The 12592-nt window shown below is 25.3% G+C and overlaps 1 protein-coding gene across 2 annotated transcripts in view; it reads right to left on the bottom strand.

Annotated features, from left to right (window-relative positions):
• The window catches only part of LOC112689909 (pinopsin-like), a 51544-nt gene extending 39715 nt beyond the window's left edge, over nucleotides 1-11829 (bottom strand). For both annotated transcript variants that reach the window (XM_025563788.1, XM_025563789.1), the window contains exon 1: nucleotides 11570-11829. The gene's annotated coding sequence lies outside the window, so the exon portion shown is untranslated. The remainder of the gene's footprint in view (nucleotides 1-11569) is intronic.
• Between the last annotated feature and the right edge of the window lie 763 nt (nucleotides 11830-12592).

The following is a 12592-nucleotide window of genomic DNA, read 5'->3' as shown; positions in this document are numbered from 1 at the left end:
CGTTTTTCAGAAAGATATTAAAAGTTTATCCTAAATTATTAAGAAATTCGGTTCTACTATAGTATCGAATATCTTTTGAAATATAAACTAATCCTTTTTAACTCAGAACAGTTTTTTTTTTTTTTTTTTTTTTTTTTTTTGAGAGAGGAATAGTACATTGGTTTCAAGTTTAAAAGACCAATCCATCAATATAATTCATCCATATCTGTATCTCGTTCAGCTAAGAAGTTTCACCATTTTTATTATTTAATTTGATTCAGTATATATATGGTTTAAATCAAATAATATACCAATAATTTTTAAATTTACGAATCATAGATTTTTCAAATTTTGAAACTATATCTTCTATGTATAACATTTTAACATTTGAGAAATGTGTGTCACTATTAAAAACACAGTTGTTTGTTAATATATTTTATCATTCTTTATGTTTGGGCGATTTGAAACAATTTAGGTATTATTTAAAAAAAGAAAAATTAGAAAAATTTAAAAAAAATCTAATACATGGAAAATCATTTGAGTATGAAAATGTACAGCATTAGTGTTGTATAATATAAATAAAATATAAATATTAACACACAATTAATACTATCATTAGATTAATGAATTTCAATAACAATTTAATTTTATAGGAATGTAATTTCGATAAATTAACGATACGGTTTACTTACGTATTTTGACTTTTAGTAAAAACAACAATTTTATACTTGTTAAATTTATTACACGTTTTTTATTTGTATTTTTAACTTAAATTAGTGTATTATTTGACCATTTTATATAGTTATATAAAATTCTTTATTTCATTTTTCCGATGTATTTTTTAATGATTTATTTAAACACATAATCTGTACCTTCATTGTAAATACATGAAAGTTGCAAAAGTTTTAAGCAAACATTGGGTTTTTTTTATAGATTAATAATAAATAATTCAGCTGAAATGTATTTTCTTACTTTTATTATTTGTTAATTGTTATACCCAATACAACAACAGAAATTCCACAGTTATTTTTGTTTCATAATTTTTCTGCTCATTGTTTTTTTGAAATTAAATGAACATTAAAATGAATTTAGTTTATAAATAAACGTTTAATTCTGATAGATTTACACTCTTAAAAATAAAATTTGTCAACTCAGTATTAAATATAGAGGTTAATCTGTACAACTACTTTTTACTGAAATTAATTTTTTTTTTCGTAAATGATTAAATATTGAAATTTCGCTTAACTAATTAGCGTAATGAATTTTTATTTTTAAAATTATAATTTTTAGACTAAATAAGAACAATAAAATTAAAGCTTTTTTATTATATGTTACATTTAACTTATTAGTTTTATACCAAAAGACATCTTGCTATTTTGTTTATGACGTAAACACGAGTATAATACATCACCGATTTTCGTTCAACATTTTTTTTCGTAGTGCAGACATTAGGTATTCATTTATTTCAAATGTATATGAAAAAATATGACTAACAAAGTAACAAAGAAGTTGGTATCTTACCGGATTTTTAGTTCTATAATTTAAAAGTTGTTTTCATATTGCCGTTGATACATATCGACTTGTTGATTATTACTTGACTTATTGATAGTTGGTATCTTTCATGTATAATAAGCTATAGGGTTCGGTTAACTTACAAAATGTAAATGAAGTATACTTTAAATATGTTAGTTATTATAATAATTAATATATATTTTTTAATTTTAATTTACATTATCACAATGATAACTATTAGTAAATGCACTCATGTGAGTTCCATCACCGTTATTAAATTCAGTTAATACTATTTCTATTCATATTGAAGGCAATATGTTAAGTTATATTGGTAATCCGACCGTGTTGGCACTTGATGTGTAAGTTCAGTTGTGTTCATTTATTCGTATTTCAAAAAAATGCAACACAATACGTTTGCAAATATTACTTTTGTACATATCCAGTCATTATTTTTTGTTGATGATTAGATGGGCTTGTAAAAAGAATACTTAACCTTTAGAAATCTGACATTTCATTATTACTTATAATACAATATATATTGCGACGTAATAACTCAAAGATTATGTATTTGTATATTAAATTGAATCCTGCAAGGAATGTTTTTTTCATATTAATAATAATTTTGGAGTGTTAAATTACATACATTATATCTGATTAAATGATAATTTTAAGTATACAATTAATTGTGTTTAATTAGAAAGAATAAAAGATAAATACGAGTATATAATTATTGTATAAAAATTATTTAAAACATCTCCAGTTTTCCTCATTGATAACGACATTGAATAAATATTTTTTCTTCTTACTCTAAAATACATAAGTTGAAGCGATGGAGATTTCTATAATATAGATGAAAATATAAATATATTATATCACAGTAAAAATATTGTTCTTTCATTATTTGTATATTTAACACTTTTTTAACTAATATCTGCCATTGACCGGTATCATAACTTATAGTTATTTCAATACTCAATAAATCAACAGATTAATTTGAATTCACTGCTTCCGGTAATTAAATAAAAACTTTTCATTTTGTAATTTCTTTTTTTTTTATCTTAATATATTTTAACAGAATATTTTATGTAAAAATATAAGACGTATTCTTGACCTAGTCTTTTGTGATCTCAATATCAGCATCATTACTTATTTTCTGATTCATCCTGATAAATATCACTTTCTTAGTAATTTTAGCAACTCAACATTCCATGTGAACTGAATCACTATCTCAAATATGCACACATTTTTCATTGTAAATCGGAATATTATACTTCTATGTCTTCGTTTCTAAGTTTTATTGATTAGGAAAATATTTTCTTACTTTATTCTAGTAATTGAACAGTTGACGTGTTGAATTACATACAACTGATTAAGACCTTTTCGACACTCATAATTTCTTTTTAGATCTCCCGTGATTTCAAAAACTTAATAATTAAAAATTTATATTTATTGGCTTAAGTTCAATATTGTCCTCGGATTATCTTATATTTTTGAAAATTGAGTTAAATGCAAGCTTATTCGTTTATATCCAACCACTAAGCTCATGTCAGAATCACGAAAATAGCTTTATCTTCTTCTTCAAATGTTTTAAATATTCAAGGGAATTAAAACGAAAACCATCGATTGTTTTTCAGTGAACTTCAATGTTGTTTTCAAGAAACCATATTTGAATTCTCTGATTTATTTTCTAAATATTTTTCTTCTACCTTAAACCAATATTTGACACAATTAATTAAGAAAACTGATTATAATTATCCAGTTATCTATGGTATTTTTATTGACAGTATGTCTTTTTTATTTTTTTATAATATTTAGCTTATCGATATACATCGAAAATATTAATTGTTCGAATAGTTTTATTGGTGTAACTAAACTTGGTCTCTATAATTGTCATAATTTAATATTATACATATTTTTAATTTGTTTGTCTTAGATGAAGGTATATTTTCTAAAGTTTAAAAAAATTAGTTCCACAATTTCAAGTCTTAAGTCTACTATTACTATTTATCTCTGAGTTTGACATAATTTATTCGTTCTTATTGAAAATAATTTTTAGGGATTCGATTTTTCTTAGAAAGATATTACCATTTTATGTCCAAACAAATTTTTAGTTGAATTTTAATCGAAAATCATGAATCAATTTGAATAAATTGTTCCCATTTGAAATTAAGTTTTCTCGGATATTAATAAGTAGATCATAATTTCTTTTTAATTGTTTAGTAGAAAAGGTTTTTATGACTTTTCTAGCTCATAAAAGTTCAAATTTTTCTTTATGCTGAATAAGTTTAATAATTATTTTTCTTGGGAAATTCGTATGATTTTTTAAATCAAGTCGTTAACAAATTTTAATTGAATTATCATTTAATACAATATTTAGCTTTGTAACAAATTTTAGCACAAGTTCAGGAATATTTTCATGATTTTTTTTTTTTTAGTTTTTCCATATACAATTATTTCATTAGAAATTGATATTTTTCAAATGTTTCAAGTTTTTTTTTTTTTTGAGCAAACTTACTTCATTAAATTTAGAATTTTCCAAAAAGATTTCATCTAGATTATCCAATCTTTTATTTTATGATTATTATGAACTGTTTCTTTATATTCAAAAATAAAAGAAAGATAAGAACCTTATACTTGTATATCTATTATACCTAACAGTGGTGTACATTCAATTCTGGGGGGGGGGTTAACAAAAATAATTGTTTTTTTTTTTTTTTTTTTTTTGTTGCACAGATGAATAAGATAAATAACTGCTATAAAAATATATTATTTTATACAACTTTTTTACCAATTTACAGTTTACTTTTACATTACAGTAAATTAATAGCTATTGGAATATAAAAACAGCATAGTTAACAAAAGTGTTCTAACACCTATTAATATAATTATTTAACTATCATAATATTTGTATAGTTGTATATTTTAAGTTCTAAGCATAATAATGAAACTACAAATATATTACACGTCATTAATAATAAAACAATTGTCTTTTTTTTTTTTTTTGGCCCTAAGGGGGTTTGTACCCGGACCCCTCTATATACGCCACTGATACCTAATATATATTTAGTTATATCAAATTTCTCTCTCCTGCCCACCAAGAATTTACCCGAAGTTACGCCAATGTTTCCACACAAATACATTTTTACTATTCGAAAGGTGACTTATTGATTATGAAATATTAAGCTATTATATTCTCTCCTGAGCTGTTATTACAAGTTTCAATTTTTAAACAAAATACCTACCTAAAATAATAATTAACTAAAACTTTTTATATCATAACTTTTAAAATTAAAGAGTAATTTGAGTATCTAAATAATAACAAATAACAATTGAAAATATTTCTTATAATCAGTGTTGGGAAAGATAACCAATATTTTTATCTAGATTAAAAATAAAGATAATGACTAAAGGTTTATCTAAGATAAAGATAAAAGATAATCTCTCAGTTATCTAGATGAAATAAAAAGATAAAAGATAAAAGAGAATTATTAAAAATAATATTTAAGGTTCGACTCTTGGCTATATTTTTAAAATAACTCTTTTATTTAATGCCTTAAGGTTTGATGGAATATTCTTATTATTCTTAAAAGTAAATAGGTTAATAAATTATTAACAGATGTAGATAAATTTCAATTATTATTTATTATACCTACCTATATTTTAATATCTGTACAAGTAGTGATTACTACGTGGCCTTACATTATTCATAATTTTTTAACTAAATTTAATTTGGTTATATAAGTTAACATTAAGTTGTATGAAGATAATATACTAGTATATAAGTATATAACATTTGGTTGTACTAGAATTTGTATTAAAATATGTTTTAATGTAATAATTTAAATTTTAAAATACATATAAATGTCACAGTTCACATATTTTAAATATTATTGTATGACAAATTATGAAAAACGGCTGAATAAAATAATAAAATCTTATTTTAATAAAAAAAAATGAACCACTTTGCTTGATTTATCATCTATAATCTATCGACAGAGAAAACGCAAAAAGATAAGTATAAGATAAAGATATTCTGGACTTATCTAGATAATAGATGAAAGATAATTTGGATGTTATCTGGTTATTTTTTTGGATAATTTTATCTAGATAATCTCAACGCTGCTTATAATATTCTAATCACTTATGAAACATAAGCTAACATTTATAATAATATAATTAAAAATGATAAATTAACAACTATGTTCAATAAATACAAATAATAAAATTATAATAAATAAAATAATAATAAATAAAAAATAAAATAATAAATAAAATTAATCTTTGTTTAGTAGTTATGACTTAAAATTTTACAATAATTTGATTTATGTCTACCGAGTTTGTTAACTCTTGCTCCACAAATAAAGATAACAAATATTCCAAGCAACCCTTTAGATATATTGGGCCTCAATTTAGACTTGACAGTAGTCATTTAAAAAAAAAAAAAACCACAACTAGTAACTGATATCACAACAAACATTGATAATACTTTATTAAAACTAATGTTTTGTCGGCGTGAAGCGGCCAACCAATCTAATAATTTATAAACTAAATTTGAACATGATCCGGTTGGAATATTTTCATTTCTTTTTAATTATATATATATTTTTTTTGTTTTAACACTTTTTTTGAGTGGCTACTTGCACTGTTAGGTTTTAATGACATCATTAAGTTGAAATAAAATTCAAGACTGAATATTTATTAATTATTATCATCAGCACAGCTATCTAATCACCATTATTATTTAAATGACTAATTTGATTGAATTCTATCTTTACTTTTCTTAATTAATTAATTTATACTTCATTTATCGAACAAATACGATATGAAAAATATGCTAATTGATAACTAACAAAACTAATATCTTAACACATGCTTTTTAGGCTTAAGGTATTTACTAGATTAATCCTAGCCCATGGACCATGGTTTCAGCATTTGTCAATATACGTAGGTATAATAATCTAAATAATATTATCGATACGTATGGAAGCTGAATCCTATGCGGTCGATGGACCAATAAATATCACTCACATATCTATTGACTGCTACTATACCACATAACCTATACTAGACCTATTATCATTTATTCCTATCACGATCACGATATAATCAATTTCAAATTTACATAACTGTAGTAAATATAAATTTTACAACTTAAAAATTGAAATGAGTACCAATGAGCTCTACACAGGTCACAGAGTTTGCCTTTGAGTACTCGGAACAACTTGTAGATTCTCCTATAATTACATCCAATACATTTAATAGAATAAACATTGGTAGTTTATTAAATCTAGATTCAATAAATTATGCAATTGTTATATTTGTATAAAAAGTAATGTTATATTGACTATTGTTATTTATATTTATACATAAAAACAGACAGAGTAAATTTAGTTAATATGATACATGGTAATTATTAAATATTTTGAGGCTGAGTTTAATGAAAACATTATACACAACTATAAAAACTGATTACACACCATCGTCATGGTGATTCGTCGGAGTTTAAGTTGTTATTTAAAAAATCATTAAATTATTTTAAAAAAACTTAGAGCTTTAACTGATAAAACGTAGTATAAGATCATTAAGCATACATTAATACATACGAGTCTCATTTAAATATTTTATTTTATCGTTTTGTTAAATTAACACATTTTTCTTATAAACTTGGTAAGTTTATTTGCATTGCAAATTCAAACAATCCGATGTATTTGTGTATTGAATAGTATGTTGTGTCTTTTGGTAACCCGCATGATAGGTAGCTCGTTTTTAAATAAAAGTTGTTTCTCTCTATCTATAAACAATAAGTTATGACCGGGATTTGAATTTAAAAAAAAAAATTTGTTTTATACTCATTAGTGATTAAAACGTTATCAAACATTTTTGTCTTACGTTATTTAAAATTAAAACGTTGTGTAACTTTTATGTTATATATTATAATACTACACATAAAAAAAATTGTTTTTATTATTTTATTTATTTAAATATATACAGTTTATATGATTAATCTTAAGTTTCCACGGTGTCTTTAGTTATTGCAAGTCAGGTCTGTACAGTCATGTAAATTTACCATATTGCCGTAAATGTTCATAAATAAATTGTTTTAAATGGTTCTCTAAAATGCCTGAGTGATTTCCAGTTCGATTTGAATTTTGAGCAGTTTGGCACTCGTAAAAATTTTAATTTGTATTGCCATTGTATTTAAAAAAGATTTTCAACCAGGAATTGAAATTTGTTCTACTCATGATGATGGTTAGAAAAATAAAATATTAACTTGTATCCGGTAACATTAAGTGATTAGGGCATTAGGTCTATTAAATATTAATTATCAAATGAGTAATAACATTGGAAAGTTTGCAAGTCTAGATTATGACATTAATTTTATATCTTAAAAAGATTTAAAAACCTATTATAACGGCTTATCGCTTACAACGGTATACTATATTCATAGTAGAATATTCGTTTAACAAATCATAGAAATACATCACGGTGAATTCAAAACTTAATGATTTTTAAAAATAATTTTGCATTTGATGTACACAGATTAAGTCTATCACAAAAAATAGTTCATGTTTATGTTTCGAAGAGTTCAACAAAGTTTTTTTTTCAATAATAATATTTTTGTGTTTAACATTAAACTGATGTGTAAGAATGTATAAATAAATACGTAATACATTTATAGGTACAAGTATTTTAAAAATATTTCTACAAAAAAGTATGGTAAAAAAGACAACAATTCATAAATGTATCGATTTATAAAAGTCTACTTCGCAACTAAAATGTTTTCTACAAGTTTGAGGCTAGTAAAATACAATTAAAAACAATTTACTAACATATGTTAATTACTATGGTTAGTTTGCAATAAAAATTAAAATATACATAAATTATAAATTATTATATTTACTTGCTTTTTCAGAAATACGAAAGTATTAGGAAGGTAAGTTATAAGTAAACATTTTAATGTACTTTCCTAATTGCAAAAGTTAAATTATCGACTATGATTACAATTCATTATTTGAAATAATATTTTGTATTCTTTAAGCTATGATAAAAACCATTTGAAAACTTTGCTCAAGAAATTATGCGATTTTAGCTGATTGAAATAAAGAAACTTTTGAATAAAATTCCCAGGAGCGTATGATGTACATGTACAAAGTAGCTTCATTTTGTATATTGCACTCTACTACAAAACACAGCTATTTTAATAATGAGAAGAAATCAATGTTTTCTTCAAAATTAAAATTTGCAAATTATAACAATTATTCATACAAATCAATTTAAAATATATCAGAGAAATTTTATATTAAAAAATATAACAGTTGGCAATTAAAAAATTATTATATGTGTCTTTAGCTGCTAGTTAAATTGTAACTGTTTTAAACGAAAAATTATTTTTTAAATTAATTAATAATTTTGTTAAATTTATTTTATATTTCTTTATTCTTTACTTATTAAATTATTGAACTATTTGATTATTTTTAAGGATAAAGTAATTGTATAATTCCAACTACCTACTTAAATAACAGAAATATATAAAACATTTTTATCTTTAACATTTTGAATTTATTAAGTATAAATATCTCTTTTCGTGTAACTTGTTGTTTAATGGAATTATTTTACGTATTATTATATAATTGCATGAAAATAAATAAAGTTAAAAAATTATTGTATAAATTGTTTAAAGTAAACTTCAGGTGGCTTTTAAATATTATTTAAATTTGGTAATATAAGAATATTTTGATGTTCTTAAAAAGGAATAGTAGATAGATGTAGATTTTAATGAATGGATAGTCTTTGGGTATAGGAATTTCATAAATTATATATAAATAATAAACAAATTGAAATTATTTTTAAAGTAAATATTTGCAAAAGAAATATTTTGAATTTGATTTCTCGAATATTATTGGTATTTGGTTGATATAAATGCCAAGGAAAAATTAAAATACTTCTCGGTAAGTAAACCTTTAAATAATTTCTTCATCAAGATTTTGCCGTGAAACAAAAAATATTACAATATGTTTATAGTACTCTTAAACTATATATATATATATATATATATATATATTGCTATAGTATAGTCAAAAAATAAATAAATTACTTGACAAGTAGATTATACAATTTTATGGCCATTCTATTTATTAATCTATTATTTTTAGTTGTCTTGAACTAAAGAATCTTTAGCATATTTTAGAAAAATATCTGTTACGAGTTCAATATAATGTGTTCGAATGCCATATGTTTAAAATTCATCTACACCAAGGATGGGTAAATCAAAGTAACTGGAGGGAAAATGTATAGAACTTTATAATCTGGTGGGCCAGAGTAAAAAAGCAAAAATTAAAAACAGAAGTCATTAAAATTGATACTTAACATTTATTTATTTTTTATAATTTAATTTTACGAATAAACCAACACAATACTTACCCAATACCTTTAGCTATGTTAGCCATGCTAATATATATATCTATATACATATTTATATTAAATTTAAATATTTATTTATTATATTATAAAATTATATATTTTATTAATATAAAATTATATTATTAAATAATTTTATTTAACTAAAAAAAAAAAAAAAAAAATGGTAGTGTTTGGAATACTTTTTAAAAAATATTTCCATTTATATTTAAATACTTTAAAAAAGAAGTATTTAAATACGTACTCTAAATATATTTAAAAATTATTCTTAGGGAAACTGCTTAAGGGTTAATGTAAATTATTTGTATATTAATAGTTTACTGTGTAAATACAAAATGTTTAATTAGATGATCCACTGGCATAGTGTATTTAGCATATGAATAACTTAAAATAAAGTAGGATATAAAAGTCGTGTATTATACTATTCAAAGTTAACTTAACTGAGAAGATAATTTGAGTTTTTGATATTAAGTGTTTATGATTACTGTTACATCAATATGGTATCATGAGTTAAACAAAAGTAGAAGTTTCTCTCTCGTCATCAAATAGCAGACATGGATGACTGGTTAGTATTGATGGAGGGTTGAAAAATAACAAATTATTTTTTTTGTCAAAATGTAGTATAGAGTGAAGTAAAGATTCTTTTGTGGTATAAGCAATTTTTTGATATTATTTGTTAAATGTATAATGTGATTCCAGTTGACTGGAAAATTACATAGATTAAAATGACTATTTTTTTAAGGATCAATGTAATATTCAAGTCAATCGTATAATAGGGAATTACATTATACGTTCAACAAATAATTTCACGAAACTATCTATGTCATGAAAATACTTAATTTCACCCTATATCAATATATATATATATATGTAATTGTTATATACTACTTAATTATATGTTATAATTTTTATTATTTAAATTAGATAATTTCGTTGTTGAGCATTTTATTTTACTGAAATCATGGTATAAAAAATATGAAATTTACTGTATGTCATTAATAGACATAGGATTAATTTTACCTTGCGGTAAAACTAAAAAACTAAGTTATTATTTATTTAATATTTTACTTATTAAATATGCTCTTTTAATGATACATGTACCCTTTTCGAAGTATATGGTAAATCTGTGCGCTCTCTATTTTCGTATCCATTAGTATGTAATTTATTTATATGCTATTTGAATTCTTAAATTATTACATTTTCGAATAAATATCAGGAAAATAATTTATCTTGTTACATGTTAGGAAATTGTATTTTGACAAGATATGAAGATATAATTAGCTGTTGTTGGACTTAAATCGTAATAGAACATCTGAAACAATTCGTAATGTGTAACAAAGGCATTAGAAAACCGGAACTTGTATTTCTGATAGAAACGTAAATTTTAATTAATCATGCAGACCGTAATATTTTCGAGTTTAAACGGTACGTTTGGGAGTTTTTATTTTTATTATTTTATTTTATTTTTTTTTTAATAATCAAATATTAATTTTGGAATTATAATTGGAAACGAGATCATCTTGAAAACCGTACGATATCGGGAAGAAAAAAAAAAAAACAAGTGTTTTACCACAGCCCTCTCACCCGAACCAAGTTATTTTTCAAGATCTCTCTAAACGTGTAACACACTGTTATTACGATTGAATTACGGTCTACTCACGAATCGTCGTCGTATGGCCCTCGTGCGTTTGTTGTGCGACCGGGTTGGCGGTGCGCGACGAGATCGGTGCTCCTTAACGAACCGAACGGAAACGTTAAACGGCGATACGGTACTGTCGGGGCGAACGGTGGCGCGACGGGTTACGGAGCGGATCGGAACGACTTCGGTCGGGCGATCACGGAGAGACGTTTGCACGACGCGCAGCGGTGACGGCGACGGCGGTCGCGGCAATAGTGGTCCCGTCGACGAACGGCGGCGTGCGATCGCCGAACGTGCCGTCGCGAACGTAACACGTAGTCGTCCGCGGTCGGCCGTCCCCGCGTCCCGAGCGTCGTCCCGAGTTGTGGCGCGCGCCACACCGTCCCGACGGCGTACCGGCGACGTCGTCGGCCGTCGGCAAATCGCATCGGTGCAACGGTCGTCCGCGGGATCGCCGCGACCTTGAAACTGCCCGATCCCACCGTTAATCCCTGTCAGCGGCGAGTTCACCTGACCCCCTGGTTTTCCCCGTTTTCCTTGTCTGTTCGTGTCGTGTGCGTCAGTGACGTAGCTACCGTAGGGCAAAGCGGGCCAGTGCCCCGGGGCCCCGGATCACAAGGGACACCTCGAACATTTCTGAAACTATACTATACTTCCCTAAAATAATTAACAATGTTGACGATTTTTAACAATAACTCTCCAAATCGTACGCGCTGGTTCCGGTAACAATCAGTATTGAAGTGGAATAATACACGCAATATTCGTTTGTTTTTCAAAATAGATACCCAATAAACCGAATTTTCTTTTTAATCTGCACATTTGTTAATTGTCTGGCAATTCATTTTATCTATCAATGCGTAACAATTAAGTATTCACGTTTAAAAAATAATGCTACGTGCATACTATAAATTTTCATGTAAACATAATGTAAGTTAGAGAGCCTAGTTAACATACGGCACCGAGGCTCTTTTCTGCGAAGCTACACCACTGGTGCGCGTTCGTTACGTGAACATTTCTTTTGAAATTTTATCTCAATCGCATTTC

This window comes from Sipha flava, unplaced genomic scaffold (assembly GCF_003268045.1).
Source record: "Sipha flava isolate LNK unplaced genomic scaffold, YSA_version1 47_pilon_pilon, whole genome shotgun sequence".
Classification (NCBI taxonomy): Eukaryota; Metazoa; Arthropoda; class Insecta; order Hemiptera; family Aphididae; genus Sipha; species Sipha flava.
This window is presented reverse-complemented; position numbering and strand designations above follow the sequence as displayed.